This window comes from Passer montanus, unplaced genomic scaffold (genome assembly GCF_014805655.1).
Source record: "Passer montanus isolate IOZ18808 unplaced genomic scaffold, ASM1480565v1 scaffold24, whole genome shotgun sequence".
In the NCBI taxonomy this organism is placed as follows: Eukaryota; Metazoa; Chordata; class Aves; order Passeriformes; family Passeridae; genus Passer; species Passer montanus.
In genome coordinates, this window is record NW_024367037.1 from 6834338 (window position 1) to 6850781 (window position 16444).

The following is a 16444-nucleotide window of genomic DNA, read 5'->3' on the forward strand; positions in this document are numbered from 1 at the left end:
CACCCGCGCCCCAACTTTGCCCCGCGCAGACAATGGTCCCCGGCGTGTGCGTGCGGGCTCGGCACCGGCCGCAGCAGCGAAAAAAAAATAAAGTTTCTCATAGAAATGCATCTGGGGCAACTCCATCCCGCACCTTTCGCAGCGGAGGAGGTACGTGGGAACCGGGGCGGCGGTGGGCACAAGCGCCACTCCGCGCCCGCACAACGCGGCGCCCGCCTTCCTGCCCCCGGCGCTCCCGCGGGCGGCGGCACCCGCGCCCCAACTTTGCCCCGCGCAGACAATGGTCCCCGGCGTGTGCGTGCGGGCTCGGCACCGGCCGCAGCAGCGCGGCCGNCCGCGCCAGTGGAGCCGCTCGGCGGATCATGTGCAGCGCGGCGCCGCTCGCATGCGGCGCGTGGTTTCACCTTCAGAGCGGCTCGGCGCGCCCTTCCCCGAACGCTGCCGCCGCCGGCCGCGCAGGAGGTGAGGGGCGGCGGGGCGGGGGAATGGCCCGGGGGGCGGGGGTCCGCGGACTGTGCCCCTGGGGGGAAAAAACCCCTCAACTTCGCGCCTCCCCCGGGGTACGGGGACTGTCCCCCCCGGTCATCGGAGCAGCTCCAAAATGGTAACTTTGCGCTGTTCCGCGAGGAGGTCGGGTTTGCTGCAGTGGTGGTGCCGGGGGGTGGGGGAGCCCTGCGGGCTCCGGCAGCCTTTTGGCTTTGTACGCTCCGTCAGGGGCGTTGAGGGGAGGCGGACTGCGATATTAATCCATTAAGAGACAAAGAACAAATTGCCGCACTTTAAAGTAAAAAGCTTCGGCTGAAGGAGGTGGGTGATGGGTCGTCGAGCCCCGAGTAGCCACTTCAATTATTAACAGCGGGTTGTTCCCCCCCTTTCTCCCCCCACCCCCGCGAATATTGATCCAGCGTGTGCGTGGAATGCCCGGAGTGGGGCTGTGCCCGTGCGTGTCCCCCCCTTGTTTGCGAGTCGCTCTCGGTTCCGTGGCGAGCCGGTCGCTGCGTGATCCCCGTTAGAGAAGTACACAGTTTATCAAAGGAAGTTGGGGGTGGGCGGGCAGAGAAAACAATTATTCACATATAGACAGCGAGGAGGACTCGGAGGACAATGTCTCCGTAGCGATTATTTCCAGAAGAGGAAAAATAGCCTGTTTGATGCGGGTGGGGTGGGGGGAGGGAGACGGGGAGTTTAATGTACATGTTAAAAAAAAAAGGGGAGGGGGTCGAGAGGAGGGAAGGAAGGGGAGAGAGATAGGGAGGGAGAGAAAAGAAGAATAGAAATAATGCAGTTCCAGACATTTTGTGCTATAAAAGCTTTCCTCCTCCTCGTCCCTCCCTCCCTCCCCCCATTACTATCTTCGGTGATCATTAGCATAGCGCCGAGTCGCGATCTTAATGCGAATTAAGCACTTGGGCAAGTTGAGGAAAGTTTGGATGGGTAAACTTTGCTATGAGGGAAGAAGGTGGGGTGCTAAAACTGGCAGTACGTGTGGGGAGGCGTGCGGAGCATGACAGCCGGCCGTTGTTTTTCCCCTCAAACCAGCTAACCTCTGCAATTAGCTGCTGGAGGCGAACCCTGCGTTTTAAGCCGAAAAGTGTCGGTTTGGAGTCAGCACCATTTATTAGGAGCGTTAATAAGCTCCCATCAGCAGACAGGGATCTTCTGGGGAATGCGCATTGTGTGTGCCCACAGCTTATCCATTACCCCTATAGATGCGGAGGCGCTCGGGCACTGGACGTGCAAATATCATTTTGCTCGGACTATTTTCGAAACATTAATTCTGTTCTTTATTTAATCCAGATGCAGGGTTCCCCTCCCCCCCCCCCCCCCCCCCCCATTTGCTGCCTTATTGTTGGGTGTACATTTTCTGAAAAGGCGACTGGTGTAACCTGTGGAATTTGAAATGCAAATAAAAGCCTGTGGGAGTTGAGGCAGAACAAATCAGCATTTATAAAGTGAAAAAGATTTAATGTCTTTGAAACCACTGCGAGATTTTTTTTTTTTTAATAAGAACTGAATCGTGACGTCAAGTCGTTTGGGCAAGATTTTTAATTTTTTTTTTTAATGTCTGAAACGCGAGTATGCGAAGTGCTTACAGGAAAAACAGATTACAAGATTAACATCTGTTAACATGATCGTTTATCTCCAGCCAAAAATAGGTCAGTCCTTTCTTAAGGAAACACGATTGCTGGGCGCATGATTAAATAATGAAATTAGTCTGATGAGTTCATAAATTAGACGCTGTGTCGACGTGCGTTAGGATCCGACCTGTGACAAAAATATGTAATTCGCTGTCCGCCGGAGAGCGGTGCGGGGTCAAAGTCCCTTTTTGGGGAGAGGCGCAACTCTCTCGCCGCCTCCTCCTCCTCTTCCTCCTCCCCTCGCTCCCATCGCCGGGCGCTCCCCGGTGCTTCCCCGCTCGCACCCAGCGTCTCCCCGGGCTGGGGAGCCCAACTCTCCCAGCCAGCGGAGAAGTTTCCTCGGCGGGGAGGGACGCGGGGGTGCCGCGGTTGGGGGGGTTGGGGAATGGGGCCGGACGGACGCCGAGCCGAGCCCCCGCCCGCCGGCGGCCCCGCCTCGCCGGGGCGGCCCTATGCCGCGGGCCCGCCCCCCGCCACCGCCCGGCCCGGCCCGGCCCCGCTCGGCCCCGGGGTGTCGGGGCGCGGCGAGGTGGGACGGGGAGCTGCTGTGCCGCGGCCTTTCCCCTGCCCTGCCCTGCCCTGCCCTGCCCTAAGCGCACCCCCGGCCCGGCCTCGCTCCTGCTGTCCCCTCGCCGTTCCCCCCGCAGCGCTGCGACCATCCGGCTTTTTTTTTGGAAGTGGGTGCAAAAGTGCCTTTATGAAACAGCTCGGGCCTGGCGGGGCCATCGATATTTTGATTTTTTTTTTTTTGGTGGGGTTTATTTTAATATTTGTATTATTCTGAGGCGGTTTCTGGAGAGTGTCTCCCCAAAGCTGGTGGCTGGGCGCCGTGCTGAGGGCCGGCTCCTGGGCGGCCGGGGAGAGGTCCCAGGAGCCCGCCCGGCTAAGGGCCGCTGCGCTTTGGCCCCGTGCCACGGGCTTTATTTCATGCTTGCTGTGCTAAATGAGTTAACAGCCACAGGGTTTTTCATTAACTCGACTTGGCAACCGTGTATTTCGTAGGCTTCTCCCCCCACCAACTTCCCCCCCCACCCAAAAAAAAAGCATAATTCTAAGCAAAAGCTGAGTGGCATAACATGGGTTGATTTTGATTTGGGAGGGGAAGTCCTTTTCAAAATCTTCTGTCACATTTCCCTTGTGCCCCCATCCCTGGGCATGGTGTGTGAGTGGGATGATAGCTGAGAGTTTTACTTTGTGAGATGTCCTGATTTTTGACCATTGCTTTCCAATGGTGTTTTGAGGCCCTGTGTGTCCCGGACCAAGCAGGAGGATGCTGACCCTGTGGCAGGGCAGGGCAGTGACCCCCTCAGCCCTGTGAGGGATGTGTGGATGGGGGGAGTGTGTAGGTGTGCATGCTGGGGAGCTGGGTGCTGCATGCCAGGCAGGTGCATGCAGGGCTGGGAGGGGTGTTGTGGCAGGTGTGTGTACAGATGCAGGGCAGGGATGGGGTATGTTGCACTGCTGCATGGGAGCCAGATGTGTGTGCCTGTAGGTCCTGCTGGAGATGTGCATGCACGGCAGAATGAGGCTCACATGGCTGTGGGGTGGGGGAACGCTGCATTGGTGCAGGTGCGTGTGTGTGCTCGTGTCCCCGTGTTTGTGGCTGGGTCCCGTGGGCAGGTGTGGGAGGTAGTGCAGGCTGGGCTTCTCTAGTGAGGCCCCCATGTGCTTACCCCCCAGGCTGGCTGCTGCCAGTGGGCCGAGAGGAACAGCATTGTGAGAGGTGTTGGCTGTTTTAGGGGGGAGCAGAGCCAGGGAGGGGTGTTGGTGATGAGAGCAGAAGTTTCATCTCAGCTGGGAGTATGTTGGTAGTTTTGCTCCAGTAGTTTTGTCCGTGGCAGCTGGCCGGGATGAGTTGTTTGTCAGTGAATGTTGTTGCTTTGTTTCTCTGCCAAAGTGTCCTTCCTGGGGGAAGTGTGTAGGTGTACATGCTGGGGAGCTGCATGCCAGCAGCATGCCAGGCAGGTGCATGCAGGGGTGGGTGCATGCAGGGCCGGGAGGGGTGTTGTGGCAGGTGTGTGTACAGATGCAGGGCAGGGATGGGGTATGTTGCACTGCTGCATGGGAGCCAGATGTGTGTGCCTGTAGGTCCTGCTGGAGATGTGCATGCACGGCAGAATGAGGCTCACATGGCTGTGGGGTGGGGGAACGCTGCATTGGTGCAGGTGCGTGTGTGTGCTCGTGTCCCCGTGTTTGTGGCTGGGTCCCGTGGGCAGGTGTGGGAGGTAGTGCAGGCTGGGCTTCTCTAGTGAGGCCCCCATGTGCTTACCCCCCAGGCTGGCTGCTGCCAGTGGGCCGAGAGGAACAGCATTGTGAGAGGTGTTGGCTGTTTTAGGAGGGGAGCAGAGCCAGGGAGGGGTGTTGGTGGTGAGAGCAGAAGTTTCATCTTGGCCGGGAGTATTTTGGTAGTTTTGCTCCAGTAGTTCTGTCCGTGGCAGCTGGCTGGGATGAGTTGTCTGTCAGTGAATGTTGTTGCTTTGTTTCTCTGCCAAAGTGTCCTTCAGTTCTGTCACAGCAGACCCACCATCATCAGCCTGGTCATCTGCTACTCTGTGCACCCCAGCTTTCTCCCACCAGGGTGGGCACGGTGGTTTTTGGAGCTTTCCTCTGTTGAAACTGGAAGCTGAAGTTGCATGGGAGCACTTGTGGTGTAATTATTATCAAGGTGCAGATATTCCAGGAGACATCCTCAGTTTCACAAGAGGAGCTGCCATACCATCTTGAGTGAACTCTGTATAATAAAGTCATTTGCGTGGGGCTCTGTGTTACTGGCACAAGCACACCTTTAATAGCTCCTGGTGTAAAGTGGTTTTTAGCTATCTCTAGAAATTCTTGCCTGGGGTTTGTTTTCAAGCCTTTAGTTCCTATAAAGCTGAGTGGTGTTGAAGTGACACCTAGTTAGTGATAAGTACTGTGGAGTCTGTGTGAACAATAGGGCATTATGGCTGTCCCTCTAGATTAATATGCAAAGATAATGCTTTACAGAAAGGAGAGAAAAAAGAAAGCATCAGTGAGAACAACATTGTCCTAAGGAATGATCTAAAACATGTTTAAAGAGAGGAGTGATCTTTGTTAGCACAGCACGTAGCACGACCTTCTAAACTCCTGTACCGGACAAACTATGTTTTAGTCCCTCCATGAATGTGAATGACTATTTTTCTGTGCCTCACAGAACAGTTTTTACATCACTAGGGTGAAATCTACCTACTGTTACTTTCAAGTGTCCTCAGTAACTCCTTCTGCCTGGAATGGAGCAACATTTTGTAGATTAAAGTTTTCCTGTGGCAATGATTAATGTATTTACCTTAAAAAATAGGTTAATTGTATGATTTTATAACTGGTCATAGTATCATGCTGTCACCAAGATTTAATAATAGCAATTATCAGTACAGAAGTGTTCATTGAAGGGGTTGGAAACGATGGTGCCGTTGTTCTGAATCTCTGCCTGTTGAATTGATCATCGTTTTAGCAAGGGAGGATGTCTATGTCTTAACATCTTACAGATCACCTTCAGAAGCTGGGCTGTTGGCTTCAGTTGACTGAAAAATGTGTAACTTTTAAAATGCACCCTGCTGTGGGTGCTTACACCAGAGGGGGCAGCCTGGAATAGTATCCTCATAGAAATGATGGTGTACTCACCAGCTTGAGAGAACTTTGGGCAGTCTGTTTATTTGGATTTTTTTGCTAAGGTCTTTGTGTGCAGGTGACTTCAACAGTTACCTTTAGTTACCTATAACTATTGTCTTACGTATTTATTTATTTATTTATTTATAATTACCGATAAGTATTATCTGTCTATAGTTACCTATATTTATAGTTATCTATAGTTACTTAGATGTACTTCTCTGTGATTGAGATCTGATAAGTTTTATTCTGAGGCCCATCTAATGAAAAGTACCTATATTTAGTAAGATCCAAACCCTGTCAGCTTTGAAAGGTCTAACTTCTGTGAAGATTTCAGTTCGTGCCCAGAACTTCCAGGACTTCTCTGGGATTACATGCAGTATGCAGAATGATCCAGTGCATAAGCTTTCGTTGAGACCAGTGATGAAGTCTGTATATGTGTGCTTAAACTGGAAATCTGGGTTTGACTATGCTGTTTCATAAAGTCATCAAAATAGAAAGCTGAAATGCAGAGTGATTGCATTTTGCAGGAAGCAACGTGTCCAAGCTTGCAAATTTCACAAGAAAAGTGCCTGTTTAAGTTTTTGAGACACAAGTATGAATTCGTAGATACATATCTTTTAAGTCTGAATGGGCATTGGATTTCTGCACAGAAAGGAGAAATGGACTTACTACTGTTTTTCACAACCATGTGATGTTCTTTAGTTGAATAAGAGCATGTACAATCATCCTAAAAATTGACTTGTTGCTTGTGAATCCACTGCTAACCCATAATAAGCACCCTTTCCATTCCCATTGACTACTGGGAGTTGCATGAGGATGATTCTGGGTGGAATTACAGTTTCTATATGGGTATCTGAAATCCTTAATTATATTGGCAGTTAATAGACTAAAACTTATTTTGGTCATTTTTTTTCCTCTAGCCATAAGCTTAGTCCAGATACCTAATCACAGCGTGGCCAAAAAAAAAACAACCCAAAAAACCCACACCAACAAAAAATCCCATTTATTTGATTAGATATCTGCAATATAAATATTTGAAACTTGGAGCAATGTTGCTTTTTCAAAGCAGACATCTTACATGCTGCAAATATTTATACACTTCAGTGCTAGGATAAAGCTGTTCTGACTCAGACACTGAAGGCAAAATTCTGTTTTTCAGTTACCCACTGTAACTGCACAGAAACTGTACATTACTTGCGAGTTAGAATGACTTAACAGATAGCAATATTTCTTGGTTGTCACTTCTGTGTTAAAAGTAAGTGGAACTTCCTTCCTTTTCCAGCAGGAACGATTCTAGTAAATATTATGTTAGGGAGCCCACGTTAAAACTTGCGAGTGGATTATGGTCCAGGTAGTTAATGCTGCCACTTAGGCTTTCATTAGGATGATGACTTCATTACAAATGTTTACTTTCATTACCTCACTGTTAGTCAGCAAATGTTTAGTCTCTTGATCTGCTGAACCTGCTTTGCCATTTGAAGCCAGTGAGCTCTCTTTTTTTTTTTGGTGTGATAATTACTCAATACTGGTTGTTCATTTTTTGATGTTGTTTACATCTTGGTTATCTGCAGAGGCCCATCGGCGTTGTGGCACACTTGGTGTTAGCAGTTTCTCCTTGCATTCTTGAAGCTGCATTATGGCAGCAGCGCTTGTGCAAGGGAATGTGGGGCATTAAGCGTGTGTTCCGAGATTAAATTCATACGTGGACGGACAGAACTTGCATCTCAAGTTGCAACCAAACTGTTCATTGCCTAATGAGTTCTAGCAGGTCTCATAGCAGTAGCACGCATCTGCTGTAAGATAAGTTGTTTATTTGCCACTCCCAAGTTGTGAGCTAACACTGCTCATGGTGTCCCTGGTAGGGACACTGGGACAGGGGCTGCTGAAGACTGGTCTATAAACTGTTTCAAGTCATGGAAGAACAGAGGCTTTTTTCTGTGGATTCAAGATTTTACCTTCTGAGGACTACTTAAAATTCATTTCTACGAACCTTTCATTTCAGTGATTGCTTATGGAAAAGAATTAAATTTTTATCATCGGGATATTGTGTTGCTTAACTCTTGTTCAACAAAATCCACATTTCATTGTGGGCTGCTGCAGAAGCTGTAGGCCTGGCATTACTGTTCCACTGTTGTGGTAAACCCAAGGTAACTTTAGTAGGGTGGCTCTGAATTTACGGTACTGGATGTGGGGATGAATTTAGCACACAGCACTTAGCACCTAATTAAAGCTTATAGTATTACATCCCTAATCAGGGCACTCTTAGAATCTCTAAGAAATTACTTTTTCCTTTGTCTATTCTTCTCCTTTTTCTTTCTTGCCATTTCACTGTGTGGTGTTGGGAGCTTGCTTCTCCATGTTGGGGCTGTCATATTTATGTCCCAAAGGAAATGCTTTCCAGCAGTGTACTTCAAATTGCAAAGTAGAAGAATTTTGTGGCTCCCTAAATATTTAAGGCCAGTTTCTAAAATGATCTAGCTTTTAATCTTCTTTTCAAAGTAAAAAAAAACTACAAAGAATATGTAATTACAGTTTGTAGCTATTTTTAGACTCCTGACATGTTTCATTTATAAATGAATAATGATAAAAACAAATAGCACAGCAGCTAAACAGACAATTTTCAAACCAACAGCATCCACTTCAGCTACCCTGTGTGTGTTTCATATGTGTTTCCTTTGGTTCTTTCTATTTTTTTTTTTTTTTTGGCTGGGATTGTACTGCAACTGTATGTCTGTGTGTCTCAGTACATGCTGGGGGGTGCAGAGAAAACGAGAGCTCTGTCTGTCGGGCAGGTCCTGTTGTGAGTGTTTGCTGAGCACCGGATCGTGTGTCAGTGAGTTTCAATGTACGGCACACACACACACACAGAGACACACAGGCATGCATGCTTTGCTTTTCCGGCAGGTCTAATAGAGGAAGAATGGTGAGTTGGCTCGTCACTATTTTTACACTGCATAGAAATGCTTGTGTTGGCTTATTATGGGGATAAAGCTGACTGAATAGTAATATTTCCTTGTCTTTTTTAAAAAGATGGTGAGCAGGGAAGTGGTGTTAGTTTTTAGTAAAGAAAGAGGGGAGAGAAGCTGGTGGAAATTGAGGTGTTCTAGTCACAATTATAGCCTAATTTTAAAATGGTCACGTTTACTTATTTAAAAATAGGTTTGGGAATGAAATTAGCCATGTTCTTTGTTTTTAAAAGGGTAACGTGTGCGCACTCACCATATGATAGCATTTAACCCATATTGTATTAGCTGACAACAAGTCACATTTATTCTCTGATTTATTTCAGTGTTTCAGAATGTTCTTTTTCTGAAATCTAGTACAATAAAAGATGCATTTAGGATTGTGCAATGTAATTGTCTGTAGCTGTTTTGCCTCATTGCTAAAATGATACCAGGTTCATGAGTAAGCAGTATTTCTCCCTTCTGAAATAATTTCCTTAAGAAATAGTCATTCTCTGAATGTTGAAATGGTTTGCGGGAAGAGTTATGAACAATAGCTGGTGACACGGTGTGTTGTACAGGATTGCGGGGCGAGGTGTTACAGTCTCTGCTGGCTGAAACTAGAGCTCCTCTTTTGATGGCCGAGTACGTGCTTGCAAAGTCTTTCTCTCCCTCCCCCTCGTTGACCAGTCTTTACATAGGGGTTGCTTAGTTGTCTATTTTAATGGATGCATTCTGGCTTCCTTTGTGGTAGACTGTGAGGCACCTGCATTGGTGAGCTGGTAGCAGCATTGGCAGCCACAAGTATGATAAAACTATGAATTAGGCAACTTAAGGACTGGCTTAAACTGTGCAGTTAGGGAAATACGATATCTTCTTTTCCCTTTGGATTTGGATTTCCCTGGGAGTTGTATTTTTAGGCTTTCTTTCCGCTGTGCCGTCCTGCCTATGCACGTCTTTGGGGTTTCAGGAGCTGAGGCTCTACTGCAAAGTCCCAAAGTGTGCAGTAAATAGGAGTTAGCCCCATACGGTGCGTTGCGTGAGAACTTTCAAAAGTCGGTGGCACTCCTCACTGAGGTACCAGTTGCTCACCATCTGTCTCTTAAAGTAATTTCTTTTAACCTTGGGACTCAAAAATATTTCAACAAGGTTATTCATGTGTTTGTGTGAAGAGTCTGTAAGTGTGCTGAAAAACTGCTAAGCTTCTAATTTCAACGTGGTGTTTGAATACTAATGTATACCAATTAGGAATGGCTGGCAGTGTAATTCATAGAAGTTGAAATGAGCATTAAACAGCACCCTTCCAACACTAAATACAGCTTTTCCTCCTGTGTGTAACTGCTAACGTGAAACCAAGGGTCTGTCTTCCAGATTGTTTTGCTAGCACGTCGATACATCTTTGGATAAAAAACCAGGCTCGTGTATTATCACATCAGTCCCTTTGCAACATCCTGTGTATAACTGTACCTTTAGCTGATTAACACAATGCTTTCTTGGTACTGTTTTTGATGGCTCTGTGTATCCTTATTTTAAGATCTTTTTAAAGGAGTGTTTTCATCACTAAAGGGAAAAGCTGTATGAAATCTATAAATACTTACTTTAATTAGATTTGCTCTGTTTGTCTCTTTTTTTCTTTCCCTCCAGATAAATTTTACCTCAGTAATGAATGCTGTGATCTTCAATGCATAATTTATATTGACATTAATAATGATAGTTGGAGAATATTTTAATGCCAGTTTGAGAAAACATGACAATTTATGTTGATGTTCCCATTAAATTAGAACAGATTTTAGTAGAGAGCTGTGACTATCAGTGGTATGATGAAATAAGCCACTTCTTTTCGTTGTGGCAAGCATATTGGAGAGTTCATCTTATCGTGAGCGGTACATACCAGGTGTCAAGTGACATGCCAGACACACAGCTTTGCTTCTGAATGACTCTTTCCAATTAGAAAGTAATGGCTTTAACGGGATCAACCAAGTAATCGGAGTCTGTCAGTTCTCCCGTGCCAGGAGGTGTATATTTGCAAATGTTATTTATTTATTTCTTTATTTAGTTATTTATTTATCTGCTTTTTAATGAGTTGCAAAATTGTTGGTAACCTTGAGTAAATTTTGGGGCGTGGTGGAAATACTATGTGGAAATTGTGGGATTAATGGTTTAGCAGTTGGGATTAAAAATAGTCCGAGCAAATTACCCTGTTGATACTGAAGCCAGGATCTGTTAATGGGGTTACAAGCAGATTGGTTTATCGGTCATTTATTTTCTAGGTTGATTAGGGATTATAGGTTGCCATCACAAAAGTAAGCAGTGCAAAAAGAGAGGATTGCTAATATTTTGCTTCAAAGTTTTGTGCACTTAGAAGGAGGGTGTCTGGAGCTCAAAAGTGGTTTCTAGGTTGCGGGCATCCTTTCCCCTCAGATTTTTATATTCTGAAGTAAGTGTCTAAGGAGCCTGGGTATTGTAAAGGGGTGGTTTGTCTCATTAAAAGTCTGCAAAATGTTACAGAACAGTAATCTGTGAAATTCATGCTGGCCACTATGAAAATTTTAAATGCCTGCTGCTGAATTGCCTGCTGTTGTGTTCCCTGTTTCAGTGCAGAACCCAGGGCTTTTCTTACTCACAACAATGTTTATGACGTGCAGTCTGTGCAGTGGTGGCTTTTGTGTGTCCTGTTCTAACTTGCAGACAGACTGCATGTACTTCTGCATAAGAAAATCCTTTAACTGCCACTTGTTTATTGCAGATCACACATATGTCTCTAAGCTGGGCATAGAGTTGCAAACCAGGGCATCCCCTCTGAGGGATAAAAAGATGGCACCCATGATGGAACCCTTTAGATATTACTCTTATCTTCTGCTATCTAGTTCAGGAGATGCTGTGACTTTAACACTCCTTGTTACCTTGTCCTGATGTACAGCTTGAGATAATATAGTGACATTTATTTGGCTTTTCAATACTTGCTAAATCAAATGCAGTGAAATAACAAGTGAACATTTCTGCAACTTTTTAGCTAGATGTGGAGCACTGCACAAGATTGGTGGAGAGACCCGTAATTGTTTTTGTGTCCTTGGCTCTGACAGAAGATAAGAGAGAGAACAAGAAGTTCAAGAAGAGAAATGCTGACTTGGTTTGTTAGAGGAGTGGAACATACAAGTTTAAAAGGATCCTCTGGGACTGCCTGATTTGGCAGGCCAGCAAAAGGAAGGGAAATGGGGACCTTGAGATGTAAGAGATTAAGCTAATTCCTTACCCTTCTAAAAACTAGGTTTTCTTCTGTCCTTGCAGAAAGCTTGTCCAAGTTTCCTGCAGGTTCTAAGACTGATATCTGAGGATCAAGACTTGTATCACCAGACTGGAGAGGAAGACATATAGTTACCTGCTTAATGTGGCACTCCTGTGAATTTTGTGCTCCTGGAGGTTGGGACAGAGAGCATAATAGACCTGATGAAGGATGATCAACCCAGACCAGTGACAAGGTCAAGGAATTTGTCTGAATTTTGGCTTAAGTATTTTCTCCTGCAGTTCAGTTTGTGCACTGGTGCAGGTTACTCTGAAGTGTGCGGGGAGCCTAAAGCTGTCCTGCTGGCTCAGTGGAATTGGGAATGCTGCCCTCTGAGTTGGTACTTCCTCTGAACAGGAAAAAAAACCTCACTTGCTACAGTCTGTCATCTGTGATCTCCACGGAAGAAGAACACTTTCTTAAACTAAACTCTTCAACATGTAAGAAAAAGGACAAGATGATGAGAGTTGAGAGTCTGTCAGCTAAGAAGATGCTAGACATGAGACAGATTTTTGTTTTCTTAAGCATACAGTTTATTCTGCTTTATTCATTGTATTTTACACTTTGAAGAAGATAACAGTATTTGAAGGGCTAAAGTCTCAGTTTCTCATTCTAATAATGCAAGTTTTGAATTTGAATCTTATTTTAAAAAGAAAATATCTATGCAGGTGTAGCAGTATGTGAATGTAGGAAGATAATTTTGCAGAAGAATAATAAAAAAACTCTTCACATAGTCCTCCCTGTTTTCCTCCCATGCTGTTAGGTCTAATGGATTTTGTTATCATAACTCAATTCTTGTGGAAACTTACAGCAGCTCTGTGAAGTTTATTGAAGACCAGGTAACCAGAATTACTCCTTGTGTAATTCCACCCACAAGTGTGGTAATTACAACTTATGTTGGGCATTAGCAGAGCTGTGCCAGTATGAGCTGGTGCACTTGTAAAGGTCTCTCAGCCGTTTCATGTCTGGCATCAGTGTCGGTCTCTTTGCTCAGAAGTGATGAAGAGCTGGTGCAAGCAGCAGGCACAGCAAAAGCTGGAGAAGAGGAAAATAGGGTATGTTGAGCTGAATGTAGCCTTAAAGGAAAAAAAAAATCAAGCTCATACAGAAAAAAGGAGGGGGAAATGAGTGTTTGGAGGAGCTGTGGGTGTCCAGGAAGATTGTTGAAGGTGGAGAACTACTTTCCCCTGTACCTAGGAATGCTGAGTTTCTGTAGCTGGGTGTCTGTCTTACATCAGAAATCACCATGGCAGGAATCTCTGGTTATCTGCATTAAGGTAGTAAAAGAATCATTGATCTTTGGTGATGCTTTTCTTCATGAGTGGTGAGGCTGAGGTGGGTGGCTGGAGCTCCCCTGGTCAGCATGTCCTTGTACAGTGTTGCTGGATGTTGCTGTCTGGGATGCGTTAATGGGGTCTGACTGAGATTTGTTTTATTTCCTGTGGCACTGGTCTGCTGGGTGGTCTCTGCCATCCTGCAGCAGCACCAGAATGAGATGGAGTGCGTGCAGAGCTGTGCAGGAGCAGGATATGGACGATGCCTGGTGTTCTGTCTGGTGCCTAGCTTGTGCAGTCCTGCTTCACCACAAGGAGCCCTAGGAGAAATTAGAGTAGGGGTGGTTGTAGAGAGATGTTAAACAGAAGAAGAGGAGGTTGGCTGAGCACGTGTTTGCATGTGTGTGAGGGAACTGAATTTTTCTTCTGTATAGTTTCTTGGAGGGACTTCAAGAAATCACTGATTATTGTAGACTCCTTTCCTGTGTCTTGTCCCCCAGGCATACTTTGCTCTGCAGTCCCTTTTTCCTGGCTGTTGCGCCCTTCTGAACTTGAGCTGGTGTCAGCACTCAAAACGTGAAGGTGGCAGAGACTTGGGATGAGTGGGTGGATGTGGCATGCTGAGCATGAGAGTTTTTGGAGGAGGAATATGAAGTGGAGCAGGTTTGTGTTCAGAATGAAAACAGGAGTGATCCAGGTGTTGCAAGGGGCCTGTGAGAAGGATTGAGCTATGCTGAGGAACCAGGCTGTTGGCACACAAGGGTTGGGAGGGTGTCAGGCGCAATGCAAACAGCCACCTAAGACTGAGTAATTTTTAGCACTGGTAGCAAACTACCTTAAAAAAGAAATTGCTGTTAACGAATAGAATTTGTTAGGACTAGCTGGGTTTGTGAGAGATGCATGTCAGCAAAAAGAGTCATGAAAAGAAAAAACATTTGGGAAGTCTGTTGTTCATCCTCTGTCTTTTCTGTGAATACTGTTATGAATCTGTCCTGAAAGCGCATTTTCTAGATGTGACTTTTACTGCTACAGCCTTAACTCTGATGACTTTTGCAAAGAATGTGCTGGGTATAATGTTTCTGCTCTCTTAAAAAGAAGTAGTAGATTTATATTTTTAGCATTATAGGGGAGATAAAATGAGGACTTGAAACAGTTCCCTTTTCTAGGCTTCTGTAGCTCTGATCAGTTCCTTATGGTAACAGTCATCCTCTACATCAAACCACAACATGATGGTCAGGTAAAGGTGCATGGGAACACAGCAGGCATCTGTTTTTATCTGACACAGAGTCAGCGGTTTAGGCTTACAGAAGATTATGATTTATCAAGAGAGTATAATTATAAGCTGTTGTCATATGGTGGCACCCAGTAGAAATGATGATCTGTTGCTGCTGTTCTGGGATGTGTACAAACACACAGTAAGAATAAGTTCCAGGACTTGATTGTATCTCTTCTGTGTACATGTGGTTGTATGGATCCATTAAGGGGTCATTAAAAGTTCTCCAGAGCATATCTGCTGTCAAATTAAATGCTAATAAATGTCTGTTAATTATCACAGTCCTCTTCACAATAATAAGTTATTAGAATTGAATTTACTGTGCATTTTACTACAGTGGGGGGAAGCCAACTTTGGTGCTTGATCCTCATCTGGCATTTGAATGTGTGTGTAATGCAAGGCAAAAATTTGGCCACAGTCTTCCTGGTACTGAAGGCTGCCTGTGTGGAGATGGGGTCGGAGTGTTCTCTGCTCTCCTCTAGACTCAGCTGGTTTCTGTGCAGAAACTGGTCGTGCCGCAGGCTTGCAGGAAAACTGCACCGTGGGGCTCTGGTTCTGTATCACACCATAGGTGCCTAGAAATGTGGTCAATGCCAGTGTCCCTGGGTCATTCCAGAAATTAACCTGTCAGCTACCTGAAAAATATTAGGATGGTTCGTTAGCCCTCTTTCTTTGTGTCCATTACAGAGGGGTAGTAGGGAAAAGTCACATAAGAGATCAGTGACCAAGGAGGAAAAGGTTTAGCATGCCGTATAGGTTATATAAAGGTTTAGCATGGGTATACTCATGTGAGTACAGCTCTCTTCCCTGAGGAAAAGTATCATGTATGGAATTCTCTTTCATTGCAAAGATACTTTCCTTTTGCAAGCAGCAGCAACTTTCTAGTTTTGGTAATTCAGCCTATTGGTAAGCTGTGTAGCATAGTAAATATGCACAGATAGGAAGCTTACTTCTATGTATTTCCTGAGCAGAGCAACTAGAAGTGAAGTGGTGCTACATCCCCTGCACATGTACATGGCATTGTAATTTCTTCTAGACAGTGGTCAGAAAATGATACATATTCCATCACTTTAGGACATTCCATCTAGTTGACCCCAGAGGCAAAACCTTGCTCAGTTACTGTCCATTTTGGTAGTGTTTGTCTAGTTATTTTGATCATGTTAGTTTAAATTTACGTCAGCCTATGTTAGACTAGAGCTTGGTATTAGGTGTGCTGAATATGTGCTGTGGTGTAGAAAGAACAGGATGACAAGGAACTGGGCTGGCAGAAGGAGATGTGCTTATGGCATCTGTTTTGTGCCTATTGAATACTTTATTTCAGCCCTGTATTCCCTGAGTCATGTTAATCCTGGTATCGGTAGGTACCGCCTACACCCAGTTTATTTCTACCTTGAGGTCATGGCATAGGGTCATTATCTCACTTTCTGACTGTAAGCCATACTGCCTCATAGGCTGATGATGAATTCACGGCTTTTAGGGAGTCATGTCTGCTCCTGTGCATGTGCACATGCACCCTCCCCACTACAAAATAGCAACTTCAAAGTCCTCACTGGGTAATCTTCACTGACATCAGTGAGCACTTCTTACTCATCTGAGGAGCCTCGCTGTCTTGAGAGGCACTTTCTTGTGAGTAGGAGTTTGCCAGTGTTAGCAATGGTGGCCCAGCCTGGCCCCAGAGGGTGATGGCATGACTCAGTTACCCTAAGTTTGGCGTTGCCTAGGCATATACACACATGCAAAGAAAAACCCAAAAAAAGAAAAAAAAAAGGAAAAAGGTGTTGGTGTTACCTGGCCAGGATTTGAAAAAAGAAAAAGGAATTGTTGTTTTTGTGTGTGTTGTTGATGTTTAAAGTCAAGCAAACAGAATTACCTTCAGCACTGTAGGTACAAGTGCCTCCTTGGCTGCT

General features: G+C 45.6%; 1 protein-coding gene across 4 annotated transcripts in view; it reads left to right on the forward strand.

Annotated features, from left to right (window-relative positions):
- Window positions 1-331: 331 nt before the first annotated feature.
- The window catches only part of ZNF516 (zinc finger protein 516), a 102539-nt gene continuing 86426 nt past the window's right edge, over window positions 332-16444 (forward strand). For 2 of the 4 annotated variants that reach the window (XM_039711108.1, XM_039711104.1), the window contains exon 1: window positions 332-462. The gene's annotated coding sequence lies outside the window, so the exon portion shown is untranslated. The other 2 variants (XM_039711105.1, XM_039711107.1) reach the window with 2 other exon arrangements.